The sequence below is a fragment of the Rhynchophorus ferrugineus genome, unplaced genomic scaffold (assembly GCF_030347505.1).
Source record: "Rhynchophorus ferrugineus isolate W39M unplaced genomic scaffold, kcgeb_rfMv2 rfM5, whole genome shotgun sequence".
In the NCBI taxonomy this organism is placed as follows: Eukaryota; Metazoa; Arthropoda; class Insecta; order Coleoptera; family Curculionidae; genus Rhynchophorus; species Rhynchophorus ferrugineus.
In genome coordinates, this window is record NW_027472584.1 from 14,402,829 (window position 1) to 14,418,157 (window position 15,329).

At 30.9% G+C, this 15,329-nt stretch overlaps 1 protein-coding gene and 1 non-coding gene across 3 annotated transcripts in view; both read right to left on the minus strand.

Moving 5' to 3' along the window:
• Positions 1-15,329, minus strand: part of PlexB (Plexin B) — a 385,819-nt gene that overhangs the window by 208,355 nt on the left and 162,135 nt on the right. The gene's annotated exons all lie outside the window — the stretch shown is intronic.
• On the minus strand, positions 447-552 carry LOC143197834 (U6 spliceosomal RNA). The gene has a single exon (XR_013006084.1). It is a non-coding gene; the product is annotated as a U6 spliceosomal RNA (small nuclear RNA).

The window sequence follows — 15,329 nt, forward strand, 5'->3', positions numbered from 1 at the left end:
CTTTCTGGTCGCCAGATAGTCAGCTCTTTCGTTACCGGAAATTCGCCTGTGAGAGGGAACCCATAGATAATTTATCCTTACTCCCCTTCTCCCCAGTGTTGTATCTTCATTCCTTTTTTTTTATTTGTCTCTGATAGTTATAACTAGAGGGTGGACTCTCTTTACTAAAATCAAACTATCCAAAGAACTCATTGGGTCCGATATTATAAGTATTGATGCCTCTATTAATGACCTATCCAGGGCAGATAGGGCCTTGTAAATCGCCAAAAGGTCCGCAAAAAAATGTTAGTAATAGTAGGAAGCCAAAAGTGCTCCTGCAATAGACTTGAATTGTATGCGGCACCGACGAAATCTGTTTAGAACCATCCGTGTAAATGGTGAGGTGATTAGAGTAATTCTAGTCAAGTGTCTGGGTGAAGAGCTGTTTTACTATAGAGGAGCTAATAAAAAATGTGGAATGCTTCACGATTTTGCGTGTCATCCTTACGCAGGGGTCATGCTAATCTTCTCTGTACCGTTCCAATTTTAGTATACTGAACTGAAACTATTTTAAGTATTAAATATATAAAAATGATCGTATTATGGATGTAATTAATAAAGCGTTTGAAAAAAGTAAATTTGTTCAGCCATACTCCTGGATTTTTTCCATGCCTTCGTTGAAGCATGAGGCATGACGGCCTCAAATACAAATAAATTACAAAGTCCGATGAACCAAATTCTCAAATCCTGCCATTCTGGTCGACACTTCACAGTAAGAAATAACGACGAATATTCTGAAGTTTTGAGTGTATCACAAGGTAATGGTTTGAAACTTCCTTTATAGCAGTGATATCTCTAAATATGAAGAAGTGACGACGGCTACATTTTGTGATGATACTGTCTTACCCGGTATAGTTAAGCTCAAGTGGAAAAAGCATATTAAGAAGAAACGAGCAGAACTATATATGAAGCTAAAAAAAATTTAGTAATAAATTGAACGACAATCAGCATTATTACTTCACAACAAATTGTTATTGTTACAGCTGTTATAGCGTTAATTCTGGAGCTGTACAATGAAATCTAATATCAATATAATTCGAACTCCAATTCCTAATCCAAACTAATCAAAACAAAGAAAATTAATGAGTGAAAATGATGTGTATATATGTGTTATGTATGTGTGAAAAAAGTGCCAAGTGTTAAACTTAATGGGGTACACCAGTGGGAATACATCCAATCCATCAAACACTATTTAACTATTTAAGAACAATAATAAAGAAAAATTATTAGATAGTGAAAAACTAACCGTATTTTGTGTATTAAATTAAAAAAAAAAAACTTTAGAAATATAGTCTTTATTTCAAAATAGGAAAACTTACGATAATTCAATAATAACTTAGGTAGGTTTTATTTTATAATTTTTAGATTAAAATTACTGTACATGCACCTTACAGATATTATAGATATTTTCTTAAATCTTTCCTATAACCAAAAATTTCCGATTAATATGAGATTTAAGTCTAACACTCAAATACAATTAACACTATAACGCCAAATAACTTTTAGCCAATTATTATCCAATACCTTGTTTTAAATTTTCTTCATATTTTCTGGCGCTTTTATCTCATTTCATTAACTACTACAATTATTGTTTGTCTTGGCAGGTATCATCTCAATATTATTACAACAACAGAACACAGCAATTTTTTTAAAAGTACCCTAGCTCTATATTGAATCACATAATGACCAATTATTTCCATGTTTACAAATTAATTGTTGTGAACTGTATCTTTAAACTTTAGCTATACAAGTTCAATACTTGAATTTAATTTTGAATTACAGATTTTTATCTCAAATGATTCTTATACTACTAACACACCCTTATATATAATATTCATTTTTAAGGTATTCGGATCATAATAGATATCTTCTAAACTATATATTACAAGAAAAAATAACAAATCATCATAATAACAAATAATGTACATAATTTGAATCTACAAAATATTGTTCGGACAATTCAGGACAGAATAGATTTGTTTTTCTATATTTGAAACTTGAAACCATTTTTCAAATTCTTAAGTTATTATTAAAACTCATTATTCATTTAAAACAACCTATATTTTAACCCCTTTCCTGTATAAATTGTGAGAGAGGAGAGGACGGAGATAATTTCTTGGAGTAGTTAATGTTATATGTGCTTATATTTTCCAACAGTAGTATAAGCGAGACGGAGATATACATCGAGATGTGTTCACGTACTAACTTTATAAAGAAAAGGACGAAAAATATTACTGAATACTATTAAAATGCAATTTCATTTTAAGTGAAGCAGAATTACTTATATCTGAATGTTCTCTGGCCCGTAAAAAAGGAATTTTTCTTTGGAATGAAATAATAGCCTATACATATTTTATCGCATTTTAATATGTTAATTGTTACTTTCAAACAACATACTATAATAAATATAGACAATACAATAAAACTTAAACAAAACCTAAAAACTAAAGATGTATAATAACCATAAATACTTAGAAAACAAAATTATATCTATAGAAAAAAAAACTAACTCATGAAATGATCGCACAATAACTACTTTTTGTAAAGTATTATATTAAGTAAAGTAAGTAAAAAAAATGTTAAGTAAAGTATTTTTTAAATAGATGCTTTATTTATTCTTGAACGGAAATATTTTTTAACAAAAACAAAGATAGTCATCGAAATATTACCTATTATTGCCATAAGAGCAGTCAAAAGTAGAACCAAAAATGGTAACTAAAAGTATACGACCGAAACAGTCAATAACAAAATCATCGGAGTCGGGCCAAAAATTGCGACTGAAAACAGTCAACTGAAACAGTCACTAGTAAAACGTAGTAAAATTAGTCGAACCAAAAATAGCGACTGAAACAGTCGATAGTAAAAAGTAGTTAATTACTAAACAGTCGATACTTTCCAAAACTACTTCTAACACTATTTAATGATAATGATGATGATGAATTTTCTAGATGTTACTAGAGTAGGTACAACTAACACAATTACTAACAGAAATAACATTATTTAATTTGGAAAAAAACACAAAAACATAATATTTAACAAATGATTACATAACTTTTTAATATGTTTTAGTACAATAATATTATTTCAACATATAGAATATTTATAGCTAACACTTTACAATTAATATGCCCCTATAAGTTGATGGGATCTAAATAGCCAAGCAGATATCCCCCCTGTTTGAACAGATGTTAATTGTCAGGATAAATTAGGCTTGGTGTCATACATATATAAGCAATGATTTTGTTTGGTTTGTTTTGATGACTAATTGATTATGATTAATGACTTGTTTTTAAATTGATCACACTTACATTTTTTTCTCACATTAATATATTTGCCAAAAATACACAATTAAGTATATAAACCGCATGATTAGTCTCTAAAACCAAATTGACTTTCCACATTTAGTTTATTTTCTATAAATAAATTCACATCAAAACTGTCATTAGGGTTTACATATGTACATTGTGTACCCTATTGATATATATTTTGCGTGATTTGAAAGAAAAGCGATTTCGAGTCACTGATTTTTGTTAAAAACTTGCAGCCCATCATCTCGCATTAATAAAACCGTGCGAAGCCGGCTTGGTGGCGCAGTGGTAAAGGCGATGCGACGGTCCTCCTACTGTTGCGATAGCCGCGGGTTCGAATCCTGCTGGGGCATGGTCGTAAATTTATGTTTGTGATAGTTTAAAATTTGTGAATGTTCTAGGCAAGAGTGTAAAATCCGACAGGGAAAATGATCACAGTCACGCCAGTAACCAGGCTGGGTAAGACCGGATATCTTCTGGGATGATTTCTAAAGTTGGTCACTCGCCAGTCGGTAAGCTTAATGCTGAGGACCGTGGTTCGGAGCGTACGTTAAACTTTAAGCCCAGTCCAGATAAACCCATAATTGGTAAAAGGAGACTTTAAAATATATTAAAAAAAACCGTGTGAATATTAGTTTCAATATTTCAGATGTTGGATAGGATATTCCTATTTCTGTCAATTGCAATTGACGGGTTTGAGCTGTTCAATGAAGTTCGTTGAAGTCATTTTGCAACACGATAACACTAAGCTAAAAATTTTAAAAATGAATATACTTGTCCCAAAAGAAGCATATTTTTCCGATGTGAAACTGAAATACAGGAAAAAAAAATGAAATCTGATACTAATATAGAATAATATTGAATAATAGCAGAACGAAAGTCATATTACTAGGGCAGCAGCGCAAATTCATTAACAAAAGAAGTGTCAGGCAAAAAATGAAAGCACAAATTAAATACCTTAAAAGAGTCAGGGGTGTAAAATGGGCAGGATTTTATTGAAGTGAATCAGTGGAAGAATTCGTAGAAAGGAGACTACATGATGGGATAGGATGAATGTATGGAATGTATGAATGTATGCATGAGAAAAGAGAGAATAAACAATAAATACAACACACCTACACCACAAGAGGTACATGTGTTTTTGATTGTATATAACATTGTAGATTTTAATAAGTTTACAACCTGCCAGTTTATTAATGATTATGCTACTATATCACTATATTAAATATATATCGAAAATTAAAAAAAAAATATATTAAAAAATAGTTTCAACATTACTTAACATTTGTCGCATAAACCAAAAACGTTACTCAATTAGGAGTTTCCTGCAAATGTTAAACTGTATGTATACATAGATTTTTAAAATTGTGGGCTGCAGTACGAGTAGTATTTGGTTCTGTAAGATGACGCTTTCTGAAAAATGGAAGCTTCGCTCGGGTACTTGACTTGGCAGTGTTTCAAATATAAAAATACTGAAATATATTGTCAGTTCATAATAAGACATTTGTACGTTCATTATTTTTATTATAGTACCCACAATAGCCAGAATAATTTATGAAAAGTCCAGCACATTGGCTGAGAAACAGAATAAAAAGTTAATAAAGAAAAATTGTTCAAATTTAACACTAAGAATGTTCATTTATGATTCGGAAACCAAACGTATTGCGTTAAAAACATTGTTTAATAAAAAATATATATACTCTATGACAAACAATATACGACCCACAATCATAACAACTTGGTAAAAAAGCATATATAATCGATATCGAATTATGATCTAAAATTGATAAAATGAGCACAAACTATAAAATGACAAAAAACCTAATTTATTCTGTATTTATATTTGTAAAAAATAAAATAATTTTTGTTGAATTATCAAGAAAGCAAATATTAGCATTTGTTTATCAAGAAAACTTGTTTTTCTTCATTACTATCCAGTCAATATATTTTCTAAAGATCGGAAATAAATATCTGTAAAAAACAGACTATACCTCGATACCAATAATTATATAGAGTTAAAAAATACTATATCCATTTTGACAAAAACTGTGAAACGAGATATGATTTTAATTGTATTAACGATTTTATTCCATATCGTGCAACATGTATCATATGACTGCCAATTTTCATCAGTGCCAACACTGATATAATTTTTCGTCTGGCCAATTATCCTTGAAATATTACGTCGCTTTCTGTTGACAAATATCCAAAAAATAAAATACATACATAATAGAAATAATATAAAAAATTCAAATAGTATAAAAATATTTTTAGAGATTTAAATTGATATTAATTGCTTTATATAATTTATTTTATATATTTTATAATAATTTTTTTTATTACTCTTCGTGAGTCCACAATCTGCCCTATTATCAATAAGTATTTCTTCTGTTTATATTATATATACATGGCATGTAGAAAATCACTTCATTAAGCAATCTTCTGTATAAAATATTATCTTAATTAATTAGTCTTATTCTAATGCTTATTCTAAACTCTACATATGTCCAGTAATCAGATCAGGTGGTGTTAAACGTTTTAGTCTACGCACTTCACTATCACGTCGCATATTTAGCTGATTAGCGAGTACATTGGGATGCACTGACACTCTTTCGAAGTACTTCACACAAACACGTTAGATTACACTCGTTATAGGTTCTACAGGAATATCGCGTTGTATCACTTCATTTGAAATATAGTACGGAGCATCAACAATGGCACGCAACACCTTATTTTGGAACCGTTGAATGATGGATATATTAGATTTGCTAGCGGTACCCCATAGTTGAATTCCATATGTCCAAATGGGCTTGAGTATAGACTCATACAGCAATACCTTGTTATCTAATGATAACTTGGATTTGCGCCCAATGAGCATATTTTATAATAATGGTGAACATATATTAATCAAATGATAGTGATATCTTCACATTAATCAACGTACGTAGTCGGAAATATAACAGATAAAAGACGAGAATAATAAGACTCCTACAAGCAGAAAATATACTAATAGTAGACAGGATGAACTTAATTGTTATTTAATTTAATTTAACTGATAACGGTGTATTTTCAACTTGCAAAAGTCACACGGATAGTTCAAAATATAACCGTCCTTCTACATATTAATATTTTTAAAATACATTGTCAATACCCATATAATATATTTTATTTTAAAATAATTATGGAACATTCTATAAGAAATTCGGAGTATTTTTATTAATAGCATTTTATATTTAATATTATCCTTTACATACATTTTATACTATGTAGTTTCTAACCAAACAAAACAGTGAGTACCGATTAAGAGTGTGAACTTGTAAAATTAACTTTTAAAAAGGAATATTTCTATATATTATCGTTCAGTAATTTCTACCAAAGAGCAACAGTAATTAAGTTGGTAGATTAAAAGTGAATGGAATTTATTATTTAAATGGTTAAACTTTGGTTAAGGGCATTTCATTTCTTAGATTATATTAATTGACATATATATTTTGATTTATATTAATTGATATATTTATAATTTAAATGTGATAAATGTAAAAAATGTTAGAAATTAAATAATATTTTGAAATTATTTTAAGATTTAGGAAGAAGATTTAATATTTACTAACATAACTTTTTCAATCTATTTTGACTATATATGAGCAGGAAAGCTTTATTCGCTGCCTTTCATTTTATTCTATTACAAAAAAAAACATAATTAATACTTCTTAACATTATTAATCGAATTTCGAACTATTGGACACACATAGATTCACAATAAAACCGGCTTGATTTCTTCTAAGTTCCGTCAAGATAAACCATAGCTTAATAAAGATACTCTAAAATATAATTGAGAAAAAGCATTAAGTTATTTAAAAAATTTATATATTAATTATAATATTCTATTATTTAATAATTTTAGAGCCGGCTTGGTTGGCGCAGTGGTAAAGGCGACAGGACGTTCTGTTGCGAGAGTCGCTAGTTCGAATCCTACTAGGGCATGGTCGTAAATTTATGTGTGTGATTGTTGTCGTCGATAAGGTTCGGCATGAAGGCTTTGCTCATAAACCACAGAAAATGTTACCAAAACAACACACGAAACTATTCAAATCGTACATTACAAGCAGAGCATTTAAAATCAAACAAGAAGAAGCTTACTCTACAATAAAAGAAGCTAAAGCAGGTGTACCACAAGCAAGTGTACCAATGCTTTGTCTACTCTACACTTGTGATATACCACCAATGGAGAATATTACGATAGCTACATTTGCTGATGATACTGCGATTATAGCTGTCGGAGACAATAGTGAAGAAGCCTCACGAAAATTACAACAGGCAAGTGACAATATAAATAATTGGACACAAGCTTGGAAAATAAAAATGAACGAAAGTAAATCTGTGTATGTGCAGTTAACATATAAACAGACCGTACAGGTACCAATAACATTAAATAACACTATCATTCCATATAGCAACAACGCTAAATATCTCGGAATGAATTTTGATGCAAAACTTCGCTAGTAGGAACATGTTCTGCAAAGAGTAATATAAATAAAATACAAATTTTTCAGAACAAAGTCCTGAGAGGTATTGTGGGCGCACCTAAATACTATAGAACTGATTACCTACATCGAGACCTTCAGATACCTACAGTCAGTCATCAAGAAATCCAGAGAATTGCAAGGGGGCATGAGGAAAGACTCCATTCTCATGAAAATATTGAAGTATTTCATCTTTTGGATACCACCAGAACAGGATACAGACTCAAAAGAATCAAACCATCTAATCTTGTGCAGTGTTGTGTAGTGAGGTGCATATAATAAAAAATACAGCAGTGGCATGTATAAATACAATTTCAACAGAGACTGAGATAAGGCCGATGGGTCCTCCTAGTTGTATACCTAGATTTAAGTTATAATAAAGACAAATTGTAGGTTAGTTGGAAATGACTAGTAATAATGTAATAATTAAATAATAAAAAAAACTGTAGCTATATATTTATATATTTATTAAACCTATTAAAACTATTAAAATAAAATGTTAATACATAATAATAAATATTAATTGTAATACCATATAATACAATAAAAAGTAGTTAAAAATCAACAGTGTAAAGCCAGAGATCACATAAAATTAAATGAAATTACCAGGTAATTTAAAACCCGCACAATTCTGACCCCCTAATATATCGGCCTTGTTGATTCGAATGCGGCAGACACGTACCATAGATCTATTAATAAGTCTAATCAGCATTCAGTCATCGGAAAAGTGTAAAATGAACCCTTCTGATGTAGGGGGACCCCCCTTGGTCATCTTGTAGATTTAATTAGCATAAATAGGGGTTCGTTAAATAATATGTGTACATTTTGGTGTTGGTTTAAAATGACATCAATAAAGATATAATAAGTAACAAATATAAACAAGGGTTTGAAAAAAATAAAGAAGATTGCAGTAATATTGCCATTGCTGGAGATATTCTTCTTTCACAGGTATTTTTCATAAAAAAAAATGTTATTTTTTAAATGTATTACGATAAGAAGTATGTAGTAGATTTTATATTATTTATTTATTCATTCTTAGAGCCTGGAGCCCTAGCCAACTAAAATCCTGCTTAACAAGAACTTCGAGCCATAAACCTCGATAACCAGAAACCAAATTAAAGAAGACATTAAAGAAGGTATCCGGTCTTATCCAGCTTGGTTACGGGCATGGCCGGTCGCTATAGTACACCATTATATATAAATCGTTTCCGTAAAATAACAGACAACCTCTTTTAAATTAAATTAGTCCAGAGTCTTCATTTTACTAACTAGGGATAATTGGGACTGGACTTGGACGTAGACTCTGAACCACAGTCGCGGTATCAAGCCTAGCCACTGGACAATGGAAACTTAGAACAAAAACCAACTTAGAAGAAAACAACTTAAATAATGGTGGTTCTTTTTCGGTTTTACGCTGTCGTTTAGGAACATTTACAATTACAGACATAAAATACATTCACGCTCTGGTGGAATTCCAACTCCAATTATAGCAGTAGTCCTGCTACCGCTTTCGACCTACTGTCACCTCATTTTAACGTAATAACCTAACAAAGTATACAAAAACATATACATAAAAACTAGCAATAAGTAACATTATACGTAACAAAATAAACGCTTCATAAATATTCAACATAGGTTAATTTTTTTTCAAACAACCTAAGGCCTAATTCATAAATACTACATTAATAGTATTGCTTCTTAATTTAGCCGAAAATTATTGTTAATTATGTTAGAGTTTCTCATCACAACTAATAACCTGTAAAATTACTTGTCACTAAACACAGAATATAGTAATTTACACTTTTAAATGATTTTCGTTGGCAATTTCACAGGAAGATGAAATACGATTATTTATTTCAAAAATTACTTTTACCAAGGCTTTTGAAAAATGTTTAAATAAAATTAAATAATTAGTTATTTATCCCTATTTGTTTGTTCCCAAATGACTTGGATATAATGTACTGACGTCAAAGTCTTTTGGAATTTACCGAATAACTATAAGCTAAATCAGGTGAATAGGACGGTTAACGGGTAATATGAGTTTTGAGGTGCTAGGAACCAAAGTTGTCAAAATCTAATTTATAAAATTCAATATAAGAAAATAAAAGTTGAATTACACAATTTTAGCTATAAGTCATAATAAGCGAATAATAATGAAAATACATTATAGTTATCGATAACTGTAAATTTTATATTAACTAATGCATATTAAACTTCTGAAATATTTCAATAATCATAGTGCGATAGCCGCGGGTTCGAACCCTCTGCGGCATGGTCGTAATTTATGTTACGATTGTTTAAAATTTGTGATTGTCCTAGGCAAGAGTGTAAAATCCGACAAGGAAAGTGATGCCAGTCACGCCAGTAACCAGGCTGGGTAAAACCGGATGTCTTCCGGGATGATTTCTAGTTGGTCACTCGACAGTCGGTATGCTTAATGTTGAGGATCGTGGTTCAGAGCCCACATTAAACTGTAGGTCCAGTCCCTAGGTGGTAAAAGGAGACTTTAAAATATATTTAAAAAAACAGCAAAATGACTTGTGTAAAGATGCCTTTGTTTGTATTAACCTATTTTCTTTAATATTCAGAAAATATCTAAATATTTTCATCAAAAGAACTAATAAATTAAGCACGTCCATAACATTAAATAATTTTCAAGTAATTTAAATTCTTACAAAAACTATGTAAAAATAGTTCTTTTTTTCCTAAAAAATGATTAGGTAGAACCCTTAATAGCGGATGTTAGAAGCATTCAACGAACCCACCAAGTAGAAACGGTTTTTAAATAGCCGAATGCCGTTTCTTCTGAACGTTGGTTATTAAAATCCGTGGTCTTAATGATAAGTCATTTTTCAGGTTGTTACTTTAATGTGAAATAAATGACAAACATATTCATCTGCAGATGGTTTAGTACCGCAGGAATTTACGGCGGTGATGTTTCTGTCTCCTTTTTTGTTGAAGTTTTATTTTACCGAGATTTATAAAGTGCTGCAATTTGAAAGCGATGAATGTAAATATTTTGTACCTCTGCTGGAAATTTACTGCTGCAAACATGCATTTAAAAAAACTTGAAATAATGCTCTAAAACGTAAATTATTTCGATAAAAAATATTTTCTCTCAAATTAAACAAAGAAATAAACATAATGCCCCAGAAGATATAGACCAGTAATAGTTAATAGTAAAATTAATTTATGTTAATGACATTTTTTAATTACTCTTAGTAGATCCACAGGGCAATAAGTATTTGTGATGTTTATATAATATATACACTGACATGTAGAAAAAATCACTTCATTAAGTGATCTCCTGCATAAAATACTATTTTAATTAATTAGTCTTATTCTAAAGCTTATTTGTAAAGTCTATATATGTCCAATAATCAGATCGGATGGTATTAGACGTATTAGCCTACGCACGTCACTGTCACTTCGCATATTTAGTTGATTAGCGAGTACATTGAGATGCACTGAGACACTCTTTCGAAGTACTTCACAAACACGTTGAATTACACTCGTTATTGGTTCTAGAGAGATATCGCGTCGTATTACTTAATTTGAAACATAGTACGGAATCGACAATGGCACGCAACACTTTAGTTTGGAACACTTGTATGATGGATATATTAGACTTGCTAGCGGTTCCCAATAGTTGGATTGCATATAACCAAATAAAATTGAGTATAGATTAATAAAATAATATCTTGTTACCTAATGATAACTTGGGTTTTCGCCCGATAAACCAATATATTTGGTAGAGTCCAAGTTGTTTTCGCTTGGTGAGTATGTACTTCTCCCAAGTTAGGCGTTAAGAAATTTTTGATGTACTAAATCCATTTTAAATAGCGAATTTAGGAAGCTAGTAAGTTTATTTTAGTCATCTTGACATAGCTCAGACGGGAAGGGTTTAAAGACATCTTTTAAATACTCTAACATGTCGGCCTTTTCTTTATTGCTTCTAGACCAATTATTTTCATCTATTTTAATAGGAAGCTTATGTTCAGAGGATGGGCCTTTTGAATTTTCCTGTTTCCTTCCACAATGAATAATCTGTAGGGTCAGTTGGTGTCAGATTTTCTAAGTATTCCTGAATGCCTTGGTTTTGTTCATTTTGAATCAACTCTTTCAGCTCATTTATAGCTTTATTAAATTTTCTTTTATCTTCTTCAGTTCTTAGCCGTTGCTATTTCTTCCGCAATTTTCTTTTTTCTGCAACTTTTTCCCAAGTCGCGAAATATGCTGCTTCCTGTACATTTTTAAATAATCATTGCTGCTGCTTCTATATCAATTTCGGATTGTAATGGTAAGTTTAAAGAAATGGTTCTGTAAATTTTTTTTCCAAATAGCGACCAGTTAGATCTATTATTACACAGAGAAGGATGTTTATTTTTGAAGAAACTGTTACTATTATTGGTGAATGATCAGAAGACAGATCGAAACATGATTCCGCCCGACACTTTTTTATATAAAAAAGCTTTTTTTTAATCATCAAGATGGCGTCCTTGTGGTGACAACACTCTTCTAATCGGATACCAAAGTTCTGAAAAGCTTTTCTAAGAACCTATCGTCAAATTAGAATTGTCAGAAATTGATTTCTTAATTAAAAATTAATTTTAAAACTTCACCCTAATTAAACCAAGTGTTAAATCATTGAAACCAAATCTGACAGTTCTGATATGACGAAGCAGTAGTAACTATAAGTTTCTAAAAATGTTTAATGGCCAAATAACTAGGAATAAATTAATTGTTATGATCAAATTTCAACCCAACTTAACAAAACTGAAAGCATTACGGAATATTGTTAAAGATTACAATTTATATGCGTCAAATACTGAAATAAAAACGGTCATTATAGAAGCAAAAACACGGTCAGAATTCATCAAAAGATCAACGTCTTCTGAATAAACTACTATTCGTATACTACCACAAAGATGGAATCCTTATATACTTTTTTACAATAAACCGTAAAATTTAGTAAAAATGAAGGAAAAAGCAAAGCTGTACGATATAACCATGGATTTATTTATTAGTATTAAAAGTTTAATAAACTATAAAACTAATTTTTAAAACAAAATATGAACTAATTATAGTACCTGGTGAATGAACTTGAATAAAAGTACAAAAAATATTTCGAACAAACTAATAAATTTTGTACATATAAAATAATGTAAGAATTATTATAACAAAACCGTCCGGAAGAGAAAAATTCTTAAATCAGGATACCTATTCCTTGAGGACCTGGAGGTATACTCAAATATATAAACGCCCGAATGAATTAATAATAAAGTCTAATGTAGTCGGAAATTATTATAAGTTATTTGTAGCAGGAAAATCCCAACAACGCCTTGAAAATTTTACACAGTATCCGGCCTGAATGAGATAAAAGGAACAAACATAATAATAAGCTTCCTCTATAAAATATTCTCAAAGTATAGAGTTTAACGTTCATGAAAAAAGCAACTTATTCATTGACCCATAAAAAAGTTGCACATAAATGTGTTTGCAATTTATTTCCCATTAAAATAATAACCTTTAAATTACTTGTCGCTAGAGACAGACTATAATAATTTAAAATATAGACTTTTAAGTGATTTTCTTTGACAGTTTCCTATTCCTTTTTATGAAAGAACAAAAATAATTTGATAAATTAAAATTCCTAAGAAATATCATATTAGGTGTACAAATGGGTTTCCACCGTTGTACAAAAAAAGACGCCTATAATAAAGCATCTTAAAATTGTCTAATATTAAAAAGCATATCATAAGATTAGACATGTCTCAACATCAAAATATTACGAGGGTTGTTCTTTATATTTCTAACTTATTAATAAAAAACCCAATGTTGAACCATATTGAATCCATTGTTTTACAAAATTATTGATTAAGGTAGCTACAAATCCTGCATTTCCAACACATAAACGGTTTTTTTGGGTGTCGAGAATCGTTAAAAAAAATAATTTCTTTAATATTCGGGAATTAAAAAAAAAGTTATGGGATGTCAAATCAGGATAAACCATCAATTCGATATTTTGGACCTTCATTGTTTGAGCCATTCTGTGGGGGCGATGTGAATTGTATTGATGGTTGACCTACGACTTCAGAGTTGACCTACGTAAATGATAACGTTGAAGAAACAAACAACCAGTTATTTCGATGACAACTATTGTTGAGTTCGTCTCGTCTTGAAAGATTCATACAAACAATTTGTATATTATTTCAAGCGCATAGCCATACACCCACAGGATTAGACGTATACGTAGATGTTATGCACAGTTTCTGATAGGCCGTAACACTAGTTTTTAACATTTACTTGGACCATTTGATACCAGCTATTATTTGACCATTTATCCGATTATACGGGATCCAATGCCAACAAATCTCTTTAACGCTACCAACTTGCTAAAAAACTGACTTGAACCTACTTAAAAAGAAGTGAGAGAGGTTGTCGTTGACTACAAAAAAACAATGACAAGTCATAAGTCAGAAATTTAAAGAGAACCAAATAATTATGGAAAATGACAACATATTAAAATTGATACATTTGATTTTAGTATAACGATTTCAACAGAAAATGGATTAAGTCACTCTGCAACATGCCAATGGTGTACCACATTTGAATATCTGGAAAATTCAACTGAGAAATGCTTGAATTGGACCTCCCATCCTACCTGTTATGTTATGAGCACATTACTCTTTCTGATTGCTGCACATTTTCCATAGCCAATCTAAGGTTTATGTTATATCATAACAGGACAATTGAAAAGCTCCCGGCCTACCATAGTAAAACACATTTTTTTGGCAAAATTATTTTTTTTATTCAACATAATTCCCTTCAGGAGTGATACACTGATTATAGCGACCTTCCAACTTTTCGAAATCATTTTTGTAGTACGATTTGTCCTTTGATCCAAAATAGGCCCCTGTTTCGTCGATCACCTCCTCATTCGACGAACATTTCTTCCCAGCAAGCATTCTTTTGAGAACTGAGAACAGGAAATAGTCGCTGGGAGCCAGATCTGAAGAATACGGTGGATGAGGAAGCAATTCGAAGTCCAACTCATGGATTTTTGTCATAGTTATCACTGACTTGTGATACGGTGCATTGTCTTGGTGAAGCAGCATCTTCTTTTTCTTCAAATGCGGCCGTTTTTCGGCGATTTCGTCCTTAAACGATCCAATAACGCTATTTAATAGTCGCTGTTGATGGTCCTTCCTTTTTCAAGGTAGTCAATGAATCCAAAAATCATACAGACAGATGGATCATTGCATCCTAAAATACAGACACCATAACCTTGCCAGCCGACTGTTGCGTTTTCCCACGTTTTGGAGCGGGTTCATCGTGTGCAGTCCACTCGGATGACTGTCTATTGGACTTCGGAGGGAAATGATGAAGCTATGTTTCATTCATTGTCACATATCGATGCAAAAACTCGGGTTTGTTACGCTTGATCATCTTCAAGCAC